Source organism: Lynx canadensis, chromosome F2 (assembly GCF_007474595.2).
Source record: "Lynx canadensis isolate LIC74 chromosome F2, mLynCan4.pri.v2, whole genome shotgun sequence".
Lineage (NCBI taxonomy): Eukaryota > Metazoa > Chordata > Mammalia > Carnivora > Felidae > Lynx > Lynx canadensis.
Window position 1 is genome coordinate 70,776,413 of NC_044320.2, and position 21,323 is coordinate 70,797,735.

Sequence of the window (21,323 nt, forward strand, 5' to 3'; positions counted from 1 at the left end):
CCCACAACTCTTGGTGTACTAGAGGCTTTGCTCTGCAGGAAGAATAAAACTTTTGTGAGGTTCAAGTTTTCACTAAGAGGCACTAATGATGATAATAATGGCAGACAATTTGGGAAAACAAATGAGTTATTATAGCTGACAACTTAGGGGAAAAAACATGAACTAATTAATGAATTTGCTAATTAGTTCTCTGTGATATAGCTGTGATATAGAGTATTTGTGTATAGTGCAGGCTTTATAGTGTGTGTGTGTGTGTGTGTGGTCCACACGTACACACACACACACACACACACACACACACGCAAAGGAGGAGAGATGAGCACGGATGGTGTTGGTCTGCATTCTGTAGTGTCACATGATAATCTTATAAATCACTGATAAATGTTTCCAAGTCTCTGAAGATTATTCTTGATTTGTAAATTAGACACCTTTGCTACATAGGAAAAACTAGTGTTCTCATATTTGTAAAATAACCATTCTAATCTTTTTTTTTTTAATTTTTTTTTCAACGTTTTTATTTATTTTTGGGACAGAGAGAGACAGAGCATGAACGGGGGAGGGGACAGAGAGAGAGGGAGACACAGAATCGGAAGCAGGCTCCAGGCTCTGAGCCATCAGCCCAGAGCCTGACGCGGGGCTCGACTCGCGGACCGCGAGATCGTGACCTGGCTGAAGTCGGACGCTTAACCGACTGCGCCACCCAGGCGCCCCACCATTCTAATCTTTTGATGTTGCTCCAGTAACATTTCCATCTCGGTTCAGTCCACTCTTACTTGAGAGACACTTTGGTCAAACGTGGTTTACTATTAAACAGTAGGAAGGGAATATTCTGGTCATTTTTGGAAGACGCAGCTGTGTACAATTATTTGGAATCCCTCTACCAGCTGCTGGTAAGAAGCAAGAGTAAGAGAGGGCATGCGTAGTTGAAACCTCCCTGAAGAGCATTTTAAGGGAACCCAGAAAAGACAAATCATTCTTAAAAGAAAAAAGAGAGGGACAGCAAAAAGGAAATTCCATTAAATTCAATTAGGCAAGGAAACTGGCTGTTACCCATTGGATTATTAGATACGAGGTTTTGCTTGTGTGTATGCATTTTAGTGGCCAATAAATAGACTTTACAGAACACTAAGAACCCGTATGAAATCTCTGTGGGCAGCACATATATGCTCCTTCTGTAGAACTGGGAGCATAGATATGTTGTCAACTTTTCCTATACAGGTTTACAAATTGTATACTTATCTTTGGTCAGATTTAGGACACATTCCTCACTACCAGTCATTCTCTTATTGAAAAACGTTTTTAGGTACAATTCTATAACACCACACAGATTACATTTTGGAGGATATTTATAATTAGGTGAGAAAGGAGAACAGGTGCCCCTTGCAGGGAGAAATCCCTACAGTATATTTCCTGTGCTTGTCCTGCCCTAGAAACGATGTGAAAGTCATAACGCATTTGTTTTGAGTAAAGCTAATGAGCATCATTAGTTTAACATGTTCTGTGAATTCGATCGTTTTCTATACGGCCTGGCTTCAAGAGTATTTTCATTTTTAGTATTACTAAATTCTGCTAAAGTTAAACAGTTACACATTTACTCACATGAGTTTTAGGATTACATGAGCTAATGAAGAAATAAGTGCCTGGTTCTGATGCCACCGCCTGGGAGAGGTGGACGAAGGGGAGTGGACCAGGGCCGGTGGCCTCATCTGCAGGGCAGAGCCAGAGAAGGAGGAAAATCCACCGTGCAGGGCACACGTTGCTTACTCTGGTAAACCTTTAAGATTCACTTTGACCCACCTAGTTTCCATTAAGAACAAATCAATGGAGGGGCATCTAGGTGGCTCAGTCGGTTAAGCGCCCGACTCCTGACTTCGGCTCAGGTCACAATCTCATGGTTTCATGAGTTCAAGCCCCACATGACTGACAGACTGGCAGCGCGGAGCCTGCTTGAGATTCTCCCTCTTTCTCTGCCCCTCCCCCGCTCTCACTCTCTCTGTCTCTCTCAAAATAAATAAACTTAAAACCAATCAATGAATACTGGGGGCTAGTTCATCATCCAAGAAGGCTCACTCTTGATCACGCATCCATTGCCAGCTGGGGGACGGCCCACCTGGGACAGGTCTGAAGGACAGGGTGATGGGTGGTTGCAGCTACTCTACCTCTGTCTTCTTTGACCTCTGCCCTCTGTAAATAAGCCTCTTTTCCTTCTTTAAAATACTCCTGTTGCTTCAACTAACTCATGAGTAGACTAAGAAGTACTGTTGATAAACACATTTCCGTAGCTTTTATTCTTTTAGTCTTCCAGAGCACACATAGCTGATGATGGGTCTTAAAGATGCTTTTCCTTTACGAAGATTCACCATGATTGTTGTTTTATTTTTACCCTATCCCTCATTTTCCTCTATCTTCTAGGTACCCCCACTTCAAGTTAAAGACAGTTCCTAATTGGAACTTCAGCAATTTGAAAAGTAGGTACTGGATATATATTTTGTTTTAAACACAAAAAAGTTGAAGCAATTAGCAAAACGACTAAGACAAATAGCAAGAAAGCTTAGCTGAGGAGAATTTTTTTTTTTTTTTTACCACACAAATCACATTTATGTGTTTTTCTCTTCTTCATAGCACTGAATGTCATCTTTAGTTACATACTTATTTGTCCTATGTTTTCTTCTCCTCAGGGCCTCAGTCCCTGTGACTCGGTGACCACATTTGCTCTGCACACTGCAAAGCCAGCACCCAATACTCAGCGTCTGGCGTGTGAAAGGGGCTTGGTAAGTAGCCACTGAGTGAATGAATTGATGGTATGGTAGCAGATATGTAATCTTCAGTTTCTATATATCTGTGTATTTCCATTGACTTTACTTAGGTGATTAAAAATCCTTGAGGCCTTTTATTCCTTACTTCAAATCAGAAATTTGAACATAATCTACACTATGTCTATGGCTACCTGGAAATTCTCTTCAGAAGAAGAAAAAAAAAATTAAGCTGATGAAAGTGAATCACACACTGAGCACTGGAGTAGAATCATCCAGTTCACACTATTTCCCAAGCAAGAAAATCCTCTTTCATTATTCGAACCCCGCTTCTTGACTAAGGCACAACATTTTTATTCATGGGTCTGGTATTTCAATCTGTGTGTTCACAGCAGGAGGCATCACTGTGAGATCCTCGTCCCATGATGGAGCCTACCTTAGCTGCATGCTTCCATCTCATTCCAGAACAAAGGCATCCTAGCGTGACCACAGAGGAATAAAATAACATTTGGTTGTCTCTTCCCATTTAGCTGCAAACAGGTCCTTTTGCCACGAAGAGCCAGCAATAACATCTCCCACTGTTTTGTTTCCAGAGAAAGAAACAAACTGTCTGAGAGCTGCAGAACTGGTCCTGTAATGGGTGGGAACACTTGGCAGCTTGTTCTAGTGGATACTCCACCAACCAGCGCTGGGCTTACCTGCTGAGCGCCTGGGAGCAGTCACAGCTTGGTAATCGGAGGTTGAGAAACCTTAGGCCTTTTGATAGTCCAAGGGTGTTAGAATTAGCTCAACCCAGAGCCACCCCCACTTCAACTCGGCAGAGTTAGAATTGCTGTCATCAGAATCAGCCAGCTATGGGCTCTCCTGGGGGTTGGAGGATGGCTCTGTCCCTGGGAGAACCACCCCAAAAACCTCCTGCTAACTCTGAGAAAACCTAAAGCAGACTCTCAGCTCTGGCATAGGATGGGCTCTGTTATATGGAGTGTCGCTTTCTACCAGCCCTCCCCACGCCTACCTTGCCGAAACTGCCATTTCCTGGATGTTAAACAGAGAGCGATGTTCTCAGTGGCACAGCTACACTCCTGTTCTTCGCTACAACCGAGCAGGGCCGTCCCATTGGCTCTCTTGAGGGGGTGGGTTTTAGAGGTCCTGCCAGCCGTTTCTCATATTTCAAAGAGTCTGCCTCAGAATGGGATTTGCATCCCAACCAAAATACCAAGGACCTCAAACAAAAAAGCAAAACCAACCCTATATTTGATGCTAGTTTTGACTTCTCTTTTCCTTAGCTTGTATACTCTGTTGCAGATGATATTTAGGATTCGTCTTTGAGACAAATAAATGATTGATACACCTAATTCCTACACTAATAACAGTGATTTTTAAAAGTTTTTTTTCCCCAGACCTTTATTGGGTTTTTACCATGTACCAGTTTCCCTGCTGCATGCTTTTTGCAAGCTTATCGGTTAAATCTCGTAATAATCTTATAAAAGACAATATTATTGGTTCCGTTTTAGGGATGAGAAAGTGAAAGTCCAGAGACGTTAACTAACTTACCCCATGACCTACCACTAATACACGCTGGAGTCAGAATCTGAATCCAGGCAATTTGACTACAGAGTTCTTATACTGAATATGAATTCCATGAAATAAAAGGGAGGAAAGTTATTGAAATATATTAGATATGTATTAGAAATAGATTCGGGGTACCTGGATGGCTCAATTGGTTAAGCATCTGACTCCTGATTTTGGTTCAGCTCATGACCTCACGTTTTGTAGGATCAAGTTCCGTGTTGGGCTCTGTACTGACAGCACGGAGCCTGCTTGGGATTTTCTCTCTCCCTTCTCTTTGCCCCTCCCCTGCTTGCATTCTGTCTCTCTCTCTCTCTCTCTCTCTCTCAAAATAAACATTAAAAAAATAAATATATTAGTTATATTAGAAATAATCAGATTCGAAGTTTCCAGACCTGAGTAAATAATGGATAGGTTACTCGCCTGTTACCTTACTGAGCCAGCAGCCTTAGCAAACTTATTTAGCATGACTAATGGGGAAGTAGCAAGTATCAAGAGGTTAGGCAATTATTCTTAGAAACTCTAGAAGCCCCTTTGGACATTACATCTTTAACTAGTGGTCTGCACTAAGCAGTTAAGTTCATGCAAAGTCTAGAAGCTTCTAGAATCAGGAAATTATGCCCCCAAAGCCTGAGAGCCTATGGAGACATGAAGAAAGATAAAGTGTATAACTAAGGCATCCAGTTCTGTGAGTCAGCTGCTTCCAGAGGCAGTATTCCCCGAGGAAGTTCCAAAGAATTATGTTAAACTGTATTAATTTAAGAGGGTAAAAGAGAAGCCTGATCTCCAGTTCAGCTTTGGAGTTCCCTTGGCTGGTGAAACAATTACAGGTCCCTTGCCATCAGCCTTCAGCGTGTCAGCAATTTTTTTTCGTTGCTCATTCAAATACAATCCCTAAATCTCTTAGAGAAAATTCCCTATTTCCCCTCATTATTTTCTTCTTTATTTTTACTGCAACACTTCTTAAACAAATTGGTCCTCATTTGCAGCTCCTTCTTAAATTCATCGGTCTGTTCATTAATACTTCTGATTATCTTTCCCATCTCCTCCCTTATTTACTGGTCAGCTACTCTGTACTAGGCTTGGTCTTGGGGGACAAACGTGGAGTTGGTGGCCCTGGTGTTTCTCCTGCTCAGCCACTGGGCCCTTAAATTGCCCCCACTCTATCTAGGCCTGGCAACTCTGCATTCTAAGACAACTCTGCATTCTATGCAACAAAGTTACTGACTTCATTTGTGTTCAATAAAGTCACCTATGCCTTCACTCAGTCACTTACGTAAGAAAGCGGGAGGCTGAGTGGTGACTATAGTTTACCAAGCTCTGTCATGAATCTCATTTCATTTGCTTGTCAAAACAACAATATATTGAATGGGGAAACTCTAGTTGCAGAATATAATATTACATATAAATTTAGGTACAAACAAAATTCCTCATTATTTATATGTGTTTGTATGAACCAGGAGAAGGCGATGGAAGGATACACATTGGGCCATGTGCATTGCCAATATCAGGAGGGTGGGAGGGGAGGGATACAAGGAGAAATCATCCTGCTATCATACAGTTTTGTTTTGTTAGTATCTGTTTCATCAAGTAAAATAAGCGTGCATCAGTTTTGTAGTTTGAAAAGTATCAACAATTTTTACACTTAAGAAACAAACAGAAAAATAAATAATACTATGAGGTTGAGATTAGCAATTCTTCATTTTTTATGAGTGAAGAAGTTGGATCTGAGGGAAAGCAAGGTCTTCCTCAGATGATAGGGCCAGAAATAAACAGAGCCAGGCTTTATTCCAAACCTTCTGCTTGAGAGGACAGTGGGATTTCTACCCACAGCAGCTGTTTCTTTTCCACAGAACAAACACATCACCACTTGTTAGGATTTGGGGATTTGGGGCATTGTACAAAAGCAAAAGAAAAGTCTCTGGTATGAGGGGATGAGACATTTTGACTAAAGGGATCAATAGTAGACCAGTTGGCTCTGGGTGTGATGTCAGACACCGGATTGACTACACCAAGTTCTTCATAACTTCTTCTCCCAAGTCCAGAGACCCTCTTATAGCCTCCAGATATCAACAAACCACTCTTAAGGAAGTGGTTAAGGTTGACTGTAATTCGTAGGTATGCACAATTGTGTGGGCTGTGAGTACTCAGTTGGGAAATGCTTAGGATGTTTTTCTACCTGCTTCTCTGTTTTGAGTATAGTTTTTAACATCTGATGCTGGTGAAAATTAATTTACATACTAGAAGGCCCTCACCTCTCCCATGGAAGAGTCTTGAAAAGGAGGAGAGATATTATAGTGGTGATAACCCGTAGTGATGAAAAAATTAAGAGCACCTGGAAATGAGCAAGTGAGCAACCAGCAGAATTCTGGCCTTTGATGCAGGCTGCCAGAAAACCGTAAGGTTGAACACGTAAAGCCAAACTTAAAACCAAGAACTTTGTTTGGTCCAGTTTCTGCTTAGCACCACATTTAAAGAAACAAAAGTCTGGTGGAAAAACAAGGCCTAAAGAATTCAGATATAGAGAGTGTTAGAACACCCATGCACAGGCATAAAGACAGGGGCGGGGCGGGGGGGGGTGGCAGACAGAGTGGGGGCTACTTTACTGACAAGCATTACACTTCTTTGTTTGTGTTTAGACTTCACTCTTACTCTTCATCTCACTCCTTGTGCTGGCTTTTCAGTCTCTCTCCCCATTCCCGATCTCCTTCGACCAGGCGTGCCTCTGGATTATTTCCCCTTTCCCTTGCTTCCTGACAAATAGTTTTTCCTGCCACACAGTGGGGAAAGAGCATCCACTTTAGTTGCTATTCTGTTACCAATCAACCCCATCCTGCTCTTCGGATTCTCCCTCCGCCCACCCCAAACTCCTCAGAATTCTGGCTGATAGAACATTCCGCCCCATAAGACTGAATTTCACCTTACCCCCCAATGTATGGAATGACAATCTAGTAGATCATGGCAAATAATGGAAAAAAAATGGCGTCTGCATCAAGGAAGGTTCCCATGACTGAGTTGCTGCTTTTCCATTCTTGTGTTCTTAGATGGAAGCTGTATCCGTTGGTTTCCTGTTTGTGGTCCACTCTTTTGAAGGAGGTAGATGCAGAGATGAGGGCTCAGCATAGTGTATTTCACATCAATATGTCATATTTTGTGAAATAGCAAAAGTAGGAATCAAGACCTTTAACACAAGTGACAGATTATCTTGGGATGAACCAATGCGAAATTCAGTATTTTTCCACCTATTGTTTCTAATATTTATTCTACATGCTGCATTTTATGTATGTATCTACTTTCATCTTTTTTTTTAAGTTTATGTATTTATTTTGAGAGAGAGAGAGAAACATGAGTGCGGAAGGGGCAGAGAAAGAGGGACAGAGAGAATCGTAAGCAGGCTCAGCGTTGTCAGTGGAAAGCCCCACACAGGGCTTGATTTCATGAATCATGAGATCATGAACTGAGCCAAAATCAAGGGTCAGATGTTCAACTAACTGAGCCACCCGGGTGCCCCACTATCTATCTTCATCTTGGTCATGATCATGGTCATCATCTGTCTATATCTTGCTCAAGTAGATCTTTTTAGGAAACCAGGGATGAAATTCAGAAGAGAAAAATGACAGTATCCCCATTTTATTTTTTTTAATAGTTTATTTATTTTTTAATTTACATCCAAGGTAGTTAGCATATAGTGCAACAATGATTTCAGGAGTAGATTCCTTAGTGCCCCTTACCCATGTAGCCCATCCCCCCTCCCTCAACCCCTCCAGTAACCCTCTGTTTGTTCTCCATGTTTAAGAGTCTCTTATGTTTTGTCCCCCTCCCTGTTTTTATATTATTTTTGCTTCCCTTCCCTTATGTTCATCTGTTTTGTGTCTTGAAGTCCTCATATGAGTGAAATATTTGTCTTTCTCTGACTAATTTCACTTAGTATAATACATTCTAGTTCCATCCACATAGCTGCAGATGGTAAGATCTCATTCCTTTTGATTGCCGAGTAATACTCCATTGTGTGTGTGTGTGTGTGTGTGTGTGTGTGTGTGTGTGTATACACAACACATATCACATCTTCATTATCCATTCATCCATCGATGGACATTTGGGCTCTTTCCATACTTTGACTATTGTCAACAGTGCTGCTATAAACATTGGGGTGCATGTGTCCCTTCGAAACAGCACACCTGTATCCCTTGGATAAATACCTAGTAGTGCAATTGCTGGGTCATAGGATAGTTCTATTTTTAATTTTTTGAGGAACCTCCACACTGTTTTCCAGAGTGGCTGCACCAGCTTGCATTCCCACCAACAATGCAAAAGGGATCCTCTTTCTCCACATCCTTGCCAACATCTGTTGTTGCCTGAGTTGTTAATGTTAGCCATTCTGACGGGTGTGAGGTGGTATCTCATTGTGGTTTTGATTTGTGTCACCATTTTAAATAAATGTAGAATTCTCAAATTCCATATCTGAAGGTAGCTCCAGAATAATAATTGTTAATCCCAGAAATTACGCAAAATTAGAAGATTGTTATTTCTTATTTTCTCTCGTCATGATTTCCATAACCTTGTTATCCAAGGGCACATCTCCATATCTTCAGAATTGCAGGGTTCCGCTTAGCTCTTGTGCAAGTGTTGTCTAAGAACATCCACTGAATCCACATGGTGCAAGTAATTCACCAGGCTTTGTTTCCTGCTGGTCAGGGTCAAGCTCAGGGGTTTCCAAACTTTTCAATAGTGTATACTTATGTATAAATTGAATGCATGGATAAAATCAATGAAAATAGAAAACAGAAAATTTTCTTCCTATAGATCATCTTGCGTACCATCTGGGGACCACTAGTCCATCACGTACTTAATTACAACATGTGGGATTCATCTCCTCAAGGAAAGAGTAGGTGGCCACTCATCGGGAATTCTTTACACGTCTGGACAAACAGCGGGGAGCATGCGTTGACCCTCTTGAAAGCTACTGTGAGAGCCAGTGTTCCTTTAAAGTCCCTTGATTCCCACAGTTCTGCTGCCATTCCAGAAGTTCTGCAGCCCTCCCATTAATTGTTGCCCAGGTATTTTGGATGAACGGGGCGGGGGTGGGGGGCACCTGTTGGACGGCTGATTATTTTGATGTTTTGAGTAAAGTGCTATATCTTGAGATGACCTTAGCCATCACCATTTGAAAGACAATTAAGAACCTCCTAGAGACCATTTTTTTCTTATTATAGATTTTACCTTTTTTTTTTTTTTTTAACTAGAAAATGTTCTAGCCCTAGCTTAGGACTGTAAAATAGAGATCAGGAGGCTGATGGCAGTGCAGCCCTAACGATGAGCGTCCAGGGCCAGGTGTCCTGGTTTCTGGTGTGCACCTCCACTTGGGAGGCCACTTCTTTTGTTCCCACCCCCAGGAAAGTGTTAACAGGCCAAACTGAATCATGTAAAAAATTGGCCTGATGTAAAGCGACAAAGCCTATGAGAACAGAGAAGTGCAGAGAAGTGGTTGGGGGGGAAAGGCCTTGAATGCAGATGAGGCAGGAGCCAGGGAGGATAATGAAGGCCGAAGCCTTGGGCCCTCACCCAGGGAAGCACTCACTCCCATCTCCTGTTTGATTGGAGTGGGGAACTTTGGTTGACTCTTTTCATTTACCAATCCCCACATGGTGCCTGATCGCTGCCTCCCTCTGTGGCTGACAAGGGGGTGCAGAGAATAAGTGAAGCCTTATGAATCTATAACATATGTTAATAAATTGCTTGATAAGCAGGTGGATTTTCCCAGCTGGAGACCTAAAGCAGAGGCAGGTGCTGTGAGGACAAGCTGTATTTGACACCTCATCTGACTGGCCTGGGGGGAAGTGGCCTGCCTGACAGGGTCAGCCAGAGTTGTCCTCACATAGAGGGTTTGTTTTAGTCATGATATCTCTCAGGCCCGCGGAGGTGTTTCTCTTTCTCTGTAGATTTCTCTTTCCCCCACAGCTTCCCTCAGTGTATTACATGCTGGAAATCGTGAAGAAGGTCAGAGCAGGCTCCTTGTACCAGTCCGGAAGCCTCAGACCCCACCCGCCGTTCCAGCTAAGGACGAGGCCATTTTTCTGTCTCTGGGAAAACAAGTGTGAGACCTGGCAAGTCAAGGTCATGTTTCCATTAAAGACACCTCATTCTGTCCCCAGGTTGTGTCATAAAACTATCCCAGCCCCACTGTTAGTAGAGAGAAAACAAGAATGGAAAATATGTGGGAGGAGGGGGGGAGTTTCTGGTAAATTCCAAATGAGGCTTGAGTGCCCTGTCTTTCCTCTGAGACTTTTATAACCGATGCATTGTTTAAAGTTCCCTGCAGATCTGATCTCAGCCACGGGGCTGATGGCATAATTCCCAGTGTGATGCATTTCTTTCTCAGAACCTCACAGCATCTTGGGCACGCGTTTGTTTTCATACTTCTCCCTTTTCTCTGCGACCTGTAGTTTATATGTCTGCCACTTTCACAAAGTGTGAACCACTTTGGGGCTGGAACCCAGATTTATTTATGTTCTTTGCCTCTCATTTTTTATTTTATTTTATTACTGTGATACATTATTCTATTATTCTGTTTATTTTCACAGCCAATGAATTTCTATTGCGTAGAATTATTCAAAGGAGGATGCACTGGATATTAAAACTTCTTTTTCAGCCTCAATAGTTAGAACAGTATGGGTATCTTTGCATAAAGAGAGCCAAGTATCTATGTCATGTGATAAAGACAGCAAGTATAGTCAGAAGTGGGGAAATAAAAGTTTCCATAAATTGTGTTGGAGCAACCAGGCAGCCTTCTAGGAAACACAAAAGCCAAAACCCTCACACTGTACACTAGCATCAACTACAAACAGACGAAAAACTTAAACATAAAATAAAAAGAAACCATAAAACTTTAGAAGACATTCCAGAAGCCATACAAAATTGGCAAACACTATAGTAAAAAATCCTCTTAGCTAGCAAAAACAAAACAAAGCCCCCCCCCCCAAAAAAAAATCCTGTAAGGAAAATAAAAAGAAAACTGAAAGAAAACTATGAGAAATATTTGCAATTCATAACAAAAAGCTAATTTTCTTACCATGAATTGATAAGACCAATAATGCAATAAAGAAGATGGGGGAAACATGAGAACAGGAAATTAAAAAAAAAAAAAAAAGGGAGATACAAATTCCACGTAAACATAGGAAAAGACGCTCCATCTCAATTATAATTAGGGAAATGCAAATTAAAAATTCACAGACACATTTTTCATTCTATCAGGCTGTCAAAAATCCAAAAGTTTGAGCAAGGCCTTGAACAATACGTGTTCTCATATATTACTGATGGTGGATATTGTAGTAGTGCATGGAGAGCTATTTCTGAATATTTACCCAAATTACAAATGGATAATTTCTAATTTTAGAAAATCCTACTTCTGGGAATATATCTTGAAGATACAATTGTACAATTGTACAAAAATGTTGCATGTACGAACTTGCTAGTTGGCGTATTTTACTTATTTATCATTTACTATCCCTCTTGTCTCTACCACCCAATAGATTACAGACTACAGAAGAGCAGGGACCTGGTCTGTCTTACCCTCCCATGTATTCTCGGTGCCTAGATCGGTGTCTGGCCCATTAGGAGACCTTAAAAAATATCTGTTGTATGAATAAATGGGAATTAAGGTCCATGTCTGATCGGGTACACAAAACCTAGCATATGAAAAACATTTAACAAAACTCATTCAGTGAATGAATAAATTCAAGCAAACTGTCCATTAGACACGGACATTGCCTTTTACAACACTCAGTCTGGCAAAGAAAAGACTCTGGCTTGACACTTATTCAGTGATCACTCTTTTATCATACTTAAAATAACTACTTAAAATAATTACTGAGATTTCTGAAATTTTGAATAAAAAACCCCAACTTTCTTTTATAATTTTAGTATCTGTTAGGAAAGGCCTAAAATGCATTAAAAGATTTATTTCATTTAAAAGGCTATTTGACTATCAGACCTATCTGTCATACATATCATTTCTTTCTTGAGAATCAATGGTACTCATATTAAGCTGAATCAATTTTTCCTCTCATAACTGATTTTAAAATAAATTGCACAAAATTCTTTGTCATGAGCAATGCAGTATTTCTTTAAGTACTTTATTCCAGTTTCAAATACTATAAAAATAGATTTTTAAGTTGCGTAAACAACTAGAGTTTACTGATGTGTTGGTTTAGTCAGTCCTAAGCATAAGGCTACATTTACAACATTAATATTAATCATCCTACAGACATAATTAGTTATATTTAAGACTACAAATAATATCTGTGCTTTTTAATGAGACTTAAATCTTTTGTTAGAAAATGCATTTCCTTCTCAAACATATGTCCTTTATTAATGAGGTGAAATTACAGATAATAAGTCAGGTTTTAGAACGAGGGATATCTATTGCATGTCTAGACATGTTCTAGACATGGTGCTGGGTATTCTTCATATGTTAGGGCCAACCAAATATTCTCTGGAGTTTTCTACCAACCACTTAGCCTTTGGGGAACAACCCTTGTGAGCTATTCTGAGTGATGTAGATGGTCTCTTGGGTCGCTTAGGCCTATGGAAATCAGAAACGCTGAGGATGAGTTCAGCAATCTTTTTCAGTTAATTTTTAAGTTTATTTATTTATTTTGAGAAAGACAGAGAGACAGCACAAGCAGGGGAGGGACGGAGGGAGAGATGGAGACCTAGATCTCTAGACCTCTTTTAGAACTGAGTTCTCCCCTTCCAAAGTCATAAAATCCTCTTTAGTGTTGCCCTGTACTCTTATTTTTCCAAGAATATCTTAATTAAAACTTCATTCAGTTAATGGAACAAGTTATTCATAATTTCTTTCAAATCCTTAATGAGTCTACAGATTAAGGCATTAGGGATTACTCCTCTCAATTAATGACATTCCAATTGAGCTGGCATTAGCTTAATCTTTTAAGATTTTTCACAGTGTTAATACTCTCCATTAAACATCTTTAACTTACTAAACTCCACTCCAATACTACTGAAACAGGAGAGATCTTCATTATGAGTATTTATTCCTTAGCAGTGAAAGATATTTTCCAAGCTCTCCAGCTTTCGGGCCCAACAATGACTGCCCTCTACCTGGCTAAGCCACCTCGCTTTTCCTTTTCTCCCGTATGGCTCCAGAGAAACGCCAAGCTAATCTTTGCTCCGTCCTGGGGGGGGGGGGGGGGGGTGACCAGCTGGTCCCTCCATCTATGCCTGCTTGGAATTCTGGCATAGTAAGTTGAGTAAATAGTTGCTAAAGTGAAGTGAGTCTCATCTCTCCATTCTTTGTCAATTCACATTACTCATACTTATGAAAAATTGCCTCAAATTTCTTACAGAGAGCATGCAATGAATAACCACCTCTCTCCTTCCTCTCCTTGTCAATATTCCCTAAGCATTGATTTATCCACCTTCTAAAATGCATTTCAGGATGCATTGTCCAATAACTAGTATTAGGACTAAGCACAATACATGGAGAAAAAAATGAAGGTAGATCTCTTCCTCACATCTTTCAAATGCAAATTCTGATAGATAAAAAAAGCTAAATTAAAAAATCTAAGTCTAGAAGGAAACACTAGTGACTTTGCTACAATTTTGGGGGGAAAAAAGAGACCTTCTGAGTCCTATGAAAGGCACCTTAACAGACATGATCATATAAACCTTTTAAACTGCTTTAGATAAGAATAGCAAAAATAAATAGTATTCATTCTAGATGAAAATTGTGAAAAAAATGTTCAGTATGATAAAAGGCATATTTCCTTAAGTAATAAAAATCTCTTACAATTTGGCAGTAAAACAAGATTTAAAAACATCAACTGAAAAACGGATGAAATACATTAACAGGCAGTACACAGAAAAGAGAGTATAATGTCTAATAAACATACAGAGAAATGTTCTGTCTCACAAGTAATCAAAGTAATCAAAGCAAATTAAAACAAAAAGGGGCCTTACGGTGCAGCCATCATGGGAAGGTTACAAATACACCAAGATTTATTTTTAACAACGAGGGTTTGGGTTCAGAAGCAGACCTTCTCATACGTTACTGGTGAATACTAAAAAACCCTTCTCTAGAGCATCTTCAAGATACATTTTACCTCTAGACATTAATTCTAAGGAAGTAATTTATGTGGTCAAAAATTTAGCTAAAGAGACATTCATGTCAGCATTGTAACATACTGCTGAAAAAAATGAGAACAATCTAGACATTCAAAAGCTGGGAATTGGTTAATACATTATCGTATAATGAAATAATAAAATACTATGTCATCATTATAAATGATGTTGAGGTACAATATTTAAAGAACTAGAATACCGTTCACTGTATACTATGCCTGGGTTTAAGATGAGTAAAGTTGTGTGCAATTTGCATTTTCTTATTTTTATTGACCAATATTGCCAGTATTAAAAAAAATTCTGTATCTGACCATGTATAATGAACCCACAAGAGTGGGGTTTGGGAGTTTGGGGAGTGGAAGTTTGGCTTAGAGAATGTTGCAGATTTCAACAGCTAATAGCACTGTTCTTCCGTTTCGGGGAATTTAAAAGACACACCTTCAAAGGGATGTGTCTTGGCAACGAGGCAACTGTTTTCACTATATAATGAAACTTTTCTAGAACTCTAGAAAAACGAATAATTTCTGGGATTCCTAAGTTATATAAGTGACTAAGTGACAGACACTAGTCACTGTAAGTGACTGTATAGTTATATAAGTGGCTAAGAATCTGTCTCTTACGCTATAACATTTTCTATATCACGTAAATATCTTGGATGAAATCTCTCTACAATTTTACACATCTTCAGTGTCTTCAGTAAAGCTTACTGAATGCGAGTGAGACTATTCCAGACAACTCAGGATCACGGATGTGTACATCATATACGTCTCTCTGGTATGCTGATGCCCTCCAGGGTGCATGAACTTCTATGCTAAATGGCCTCAGTCATGGTGTTTCTAGTTTCATTAGTAAAATTTTGTGTTATTTGTGTTTCTTCCCCGGCTGACAGCTGCTGTTTCCTGATATAGTCTATATGCTAATGTGGATTAACCCCCTCAACCAAATTCTTATTAGAGGCTTTTAACACACGGTGAGGTTGGAAACAACACAACCAAATCAACGAGAATCACGTGTAAAATGAGAATAAATAGGCTCGAGGGGGAAAGTTTGAGAGAATCTCTTAAAAATGAAGTGTATGCATTAAATACAGCCATTTTTTGTGACATTTATTTGTTGCTGCATATTCTATATTCTATGAGATGTGGCTGCTGTCTGATTAAATTCCACAAAGAAAATGTGCTACTGCATTTCTTAAGCCTTAATATTTTTCAAGAATAATTTTATTTTTAAATTCCGTCTATAGTTTGAGATCTTTGACGAAAAAAGTACAAACAGGTAGTACACAATGATGGTTGTAACACAAAAGAATGATTGATCTCAGGAACACCTGGACACAGGAGGTGTCATTTCTTTCTGGAAATCAGACTCTACTCTGGTAAAACTACCATGTCGACTGTCGGGAAGTAGCTACCTTTGGGAGTCTGTTACTGGGAGGAGAAAAGAGGGACCTCAGGGTAAGTGTTAGTGGTCTTTTTCCTGATCTGTGTTGAGTCATTTAAATGCTTTCATTTTCTGAAAAATTCACTTTCTACCTTAAATTTCTTTTTTTTTTTTTAAGTTTATTTATTTATTGGGGGCGGGCACAAGTGGGGGAGGGGCAGAGAGAGGGAGAGACAGAATCCCAAGCAGCCTCCACGCCATCAGCACAGAGCCTGATGTGGGGCTAGAACTCACAAACCGTGAGATCATGACCCCAGCTGAGATCAAGAGGCAGACGCTTAACCGACTGCACCACCCAGGCGCTCCGTCTAAAATTTCTAAGCAAATTTTTTTGTCATTTCTCAGCATTCACTTACAATTTCAGTAGTTCTCTGTGTACTGTACACCAATATTCTATTACACAAAAATTAGGTCCTTCTAAATATAACAATAAGAAACTGCACTTTGAAATTTTGTCTTTGGGCTAAAAGGGGTTAACAATCCTTAATGGTTTCTTAGCAACAAATGCTTTCCTTTGGTGAAAGTTATCACCTATTTATCCTCACAGAGTCCAGCTTCTCTCATGGTGGGACACGACACAATGTCTGGGGTCTTTAGTTGGCCTCCAAGGCAACTATGACCTTATGCAGAATTGATATTTCACTGATTGTTCCAATCAGTCTTTTTCATGTTTTTATTTTGAAGTGATGATTTGTTATTCTCTTGCTCTGCTAATTACACAGGACTGTTGGGAAAATCAAATAAGACATTGTGTGAAAGTACTTTATTTTTATTGTTTTTTTTTAATGTATTTATTTTGAGAGAGAGAGAGAGAGAGAGAGAGAGAGAGAGCAAGCAGTGGAGGGCAAAGAGAAAGGGAGAGAAAGAATCCCAAGCAGGCTCCACGCTGTCAGCACAGAGCCTGATGTGGGGCTTGAATTCATGAACTGTGACATCATGACCTGAGCTGAAATCAGGTTGGACACTTAACCGACTGAGCCACCCAGGCGCCCCGGGGTGAAAGTACATTAAGCGCCAGACGAAGAATGGGTACCATCACCACCACCATCACTATTACCTCCATCAGCATCATCAAGTGTGCTTATTTCCAACCTAGACTAGAAAATATGAGCTTCTTGAGATGTTTGTCTCCCCCTATGGTTATGCTCCTTATTTCTTGTACCATGAACACTGGACTGTCCCCTGAACAGGTTAGTGAGAATATTTGAGTCAGTGTATATGGCAGGCTTGCCCCTTTATTATCTCTAACGAAGGCAGACGTCTCAAATAAATGCTAGCATTCATGGAGCTTGCCTCAAAATTCTTCTTTGCACTGCAACCTAGTTACACTTGACCCTTGAACAACGCACAGGCGAAAATCTGCATATAACTTTCAGCTTCCCCAAAATGTAACTACTAATAGCCTACTGTTGACCGGAAGCCTTGCTGATAACGTGGAGTCGATAAATACATGTTTTGTGTGTTATATGGATCATGCACCGTATTCTTACAATAAAGTAAGCTGGAGAGAAGAAAATGTTATCTAGAGGCTCATAAGGGAGCGCCTGGGTGGCTCAGTCTAAGTGTCTGGTGCTTGGTTTCTGCTCAGGTCATGATCTCAGGATTCACGGCGTTGTGCCCTGCATCAGCCTCTGCACTGCCCACAAGGAGCCTGCTTGGAATTCTCTCCCATTTTTCTCTGCCCCTCCCCCACTCGTCCACACTGTCCTCTCTCTCTCTCTCTCTCAAAATAATTAAACTTTAAAAAAAAAAGAAGCGGGGCGCCTGGGTGGCGCAGTCGGTTAAGCGTCCGACTTCAGCCAGGTCACGATCTCGCGGTCCGTGAGTTCGAGCCCCGCGTCGGGCTCTGGGCTGATGGCTCGGAGCCTGGAGCCTGTTTCCGATTCTGTGTCTCCCTCTCTCTCTGCCCCTCCCCCGTTCATGCTCTGTCTCTCTCTGTCCCAAAAATAAATAAACGTTGAAAAAAAAAAATTAAAAAAAAAGAAGCTCATAAGGGAGAGAAAATACATTTATAGTACTGTACTGTATTTATTGGAAAAAAAAAATCCACGTATAAGTGGACCTGCACAGTTCAAAACTTGTGTTGTTCAAGGGTCAACTGTATTTAGATTTGTTATGTGGGGAAAGCCTATTTCTCGTCCCTAACATCAGCTTTAAAGCTATTCCCTGGAGGTAAAATTATAGGTTTGTAGCATTAGGTGATAAAAAGGGTTGTAAGGAATTATCTAGTCTAGTGTTGTCAAGTGTAATTCCTGGACTAGCAAATCAAGATGACCTGAGAACTTGCTGGAAATGCTTTCTCACTCACCCACTCCCGCCAACCTACTGAATCAGACACTCCAAGGCCGAGACTCTGTAATCAGAGCCTTAATAGGCCCTCCGGTGATTTTTGTGGGTGATAAAGCGTAAGAACCACTACTCTAGTCCAATCCTATTGTTTTTTTGCTGATAAAGAACCTTAGGTGCACAGATGGTAAACCATTTTCCCAAGGTTATCCATGGAATTAGTTGCCAAACAGAAACAAACTCCTAGTAGCTACGTTGTATAGCAAGTAAAGACTTTGAATAAAACTTCTAATCTTCGACCTTAAATTTCTAAGCAAAACTTTTGTCATTTCTCAGCATCTTCTGGGGGCCACTCCTCCAACATTCTGAGTCTATGCAGTTCATGTGTAGCATCCTGAGAGGGCTCATAAACTGGTCTGGCCAACCCCCTCACTCCTGCCAAGAGTGCAGACACAAGAGGTCACCTGTATCTGGAACTGTTGAAGACTTCCTTGTCACTCTCAGGAGAAAGCCTGTCTGAGAATAAGGTCAGTACAGAGAAAAGTGTAACTAAGAGGCAGTCAGAGAAGCCTCTTAGAGCTCTTAGAGCATTGTTGCAACTTTGCCTCCAGGACTAGCCAAATATGGAAGATAGAGTAGCCAGGAACTTTCCTGTTCTGTACGTGTCCCACGCCTGCATTTTTCTTTTGTTTGAGCCAGATTTGAGTTGCTGTTTCATTTCAGGAAACGAAGGGGCTCTGATTGATTTTTCTTTTTTGGAAATGTAGTATTATTTTAATGCCTACAGTTTAATCACCAGAGAATGTGGATGACAGGGCAAGGTTTTCCACACAGGTTCTTTCAACAGCTGGACTTCAAGACAGCTGAATACTGATTAACTCTGTGCCACTATGTCCCCTAGGACACTGACAGGACCAGAAACTCAGAGGTAGCCCATATTTTTGCAAATATATAATATATTCCGCAGAGTCCCTGGATAGCCATGTCACTACTCGTTTCATAAGAATGAAGGCAGAGATCTCTACATTGGTGCATGGAGAAATATTAACCTGGACCTAAACAATTCACAAGGGTCAATCTTTTGTCAAGACTGAGCTGCCACGGCTGTGTGAAGGCCCTTAATATATTCTGCTGCTGAAAGTCCTGTCCAATGAAAGAGTAAGATGCAAAACCTCTTCCACTACCGTCTTCTTGCTCCCTCTCCTCCAGTTTCCTCTCTCCACCACCTGCTGTGGTCTCCGGGACGTATTTCTTGATAGAGTTTCTTGATAGAGATTTTTCCACCGTCCTCGCCCTCAAACCAGGGCTCTCTAGATGCTCCTCCCACCATCACCCTCAAATGGTTTCCCTCCTTGAAGCCCCAGTCCCTTAGTTCCTGTCGGGAGATGAGCTCAGGATTCTTCTCACACCTCCCCATCTCCACCTCCCCTTTCTCTTTGGCGGACTCCTCTTCGTCCAACTTGTTCATTTACATTGCTCATCACTTGGGTTCTTTTCTCGGTCATTGTTCATCACTCTAGTTTTTCTCTGAATGACCTTTTCCTTTCCCATGATTTCAGACACCACCAACTCTATAGATCCGCCCTAGACCTTTCCCCTCAGCTCAGACTTCATATAAACCTTTCAAATATTTCCTGGGATCCTAAACTCACCGTGTCCAACATTCCAATAATGCTCATTATCTCCCCACACCTGCCATTCCTGTCTGCATGACCTCATTGGTTGGCACCACAGGCCATCCTTCACCCTGGCTGCACACCTCAGCTGTTGCCTTGACTCCTCCACCACGTCCCATTCTCAAGCATCTAACCACCAAACGCTGCCTTAGTTTACTTCCTGTGTAGTTATCAAATCCCTTCCACCACCCCTACTTAGTCTGATTATTTCTTATTTGAATTACTGCACTTGTCTTTTAATTATTCTCCTGCCTTTGAATCTTCCCTGCTCATACCCACCAAATTGATCCCACGTGAATGTAAATTTGTGTGGCCATTCTGCTTCAATATATTCAGTGGCCCTCAATGTCTGCAGGGCACACAAGCTCCTTGCCTGGTCCTTGGTGCACTCCAGGAATACAAAATTAATTCCATTTCCCTCTCCTATTGAGTATATTTGCCTGTATGTCTTTGCCTGTATTATCCCCCACGCCTGAAATTCTCCCACCCTGCCTTCTCTTGGCTATTCTGCACTCAGCTGCTAAGAATCAGCTGATGTGTGCCCCTCCCAGGATGCCATTTCTAACACCTCTGCTGGCGTGGGGTGGGATTTTATGAACCTGGTGCATATCCCCTTTCTGCGCGTGCTCATTGTTTCATCATTTGTTCATGGGTCTGCCTCTGCTTTGACCCATGACACCTTGAGAGCAGGGACCTGCATCTGTTTACTTTTGTGACTGGCACAAAGTAAAGACTTAGTACCTGTTTCTTAAATGGGTGAATCAGAGCATTGGCTAGATCTATAATGCATGAAAGTCCAGAAAAACTATTTATCAGAAATATGCTAGAGATACGCCTATTTAATTGGAACTGTTTTAAATAGGCCATGCTGTTTGCCATCAAGATCACCAGAGTCTCATTAGCTCTAATTATCTTCCCGAGTTTAATTGATACTTAACAAGGTAGTGCATTAAAGGAGATATTTTATTCTTCCAATATTTCCATAGTAACATATTGCACTATTGCAAATTCAGAATTACAGATTTGTGGCTGAGAAGGTAAAAAATAGTTTGGAGGGAAAGTGTTCTTCAAATATACCAGGAGTGTCCAGGAAACATAAATTAAGAAACCTCTTGGCAAAGTAGAAATATCCTTTTCCTTCAATCTGTTTCTATCTAATATTCTTTAATACATGACAACTGCAAGGATCAATAAAAGACACCATAAATGCTATCGCTAAGGAGTCCTGCCAGATGAAAGAGGTGATTTTGACCCCATTAATCACCCAACTGCAAAAGCGTGCACAGTTGACTGTTTGGTGACAATGAAAAGGATCACACCACATGAATAGAAAGATACAGCATCTCAAGTACCACAGCCTGGACAGGTGACGACAATCTGGACCTAAGTCATTAACTAAGGCGAGCGAGGAGAGGGAGCTCCCTGTTCAGGGCCAGGGAACAGGTTGATGAGATCGCAT

At 40.8% G+C, this 21,323-nt stretch overlaps 1 protein-coding gene across 1 annotated transcript in view; it reads right to left on the reverse strand.

Moving 5' to 3' along the window:
* CLVS1 (clavesin 1) overlaps positions 1-21,323 on the reverse strand; it is a 171,938-nt gene that overhangs the window by 57,083 nt on the left and 93,532 nt on the right. The gene's annotated exons all lie outside the window — the stretch shown is intronic.